This window comes from Osmerus eperlanus, chromosome 16, assembly GCF_963692335.1.
Source record: "Osmerus eperlanus chromosome 16, fOsmEpe2.1, whole genome shotgun sequence".
Classification (NCBI taxonomy): Eukaryota; Metazoa; Chordata; class Actinopteri; order Osmeriformes; family Osmeridae; genus Osmerus; species Osmerus eperlanus.
In genome coordinates this window covers 5,674,839-5,675,193 of record NC_085033.1, presented here as the reverse complement: position 1 = coordinate 5,675,193, position 355 = coordinate 5,674,839, and positions in this window count along the sequence as shown.

The following is a 355-nucleotide window of genomic DNA, read 5'->3' as shown; positions in this document are numbered from 1 at the left end:
AAAGGGTAAGCTCCTCTGACATACAGGGTAATTATCCTTCAGGGTTGGGCACTTGGCAATCTAATGGGACTGTTTTTATAACACACACTTATACTGTTTCTCACACACACACACACAGACACACACACACACACAGACACACACACAGACACACTTCTACAGGGACCCCACCCTGCTCCCCTATATGTGTAACTACATTCCTCCAGACCCTAATAGCATGTTTCTCCTGGCTCTAAACTAACTCATAATAAAAGGCTTCTGTTATTACATTCAAAGTAGTGTGTGTGTGTGTGCGTTCGAGTGAGTGTTATCTTATGCAATATGGAAAGGAAATGAAATGACAATTCTGCCAGGA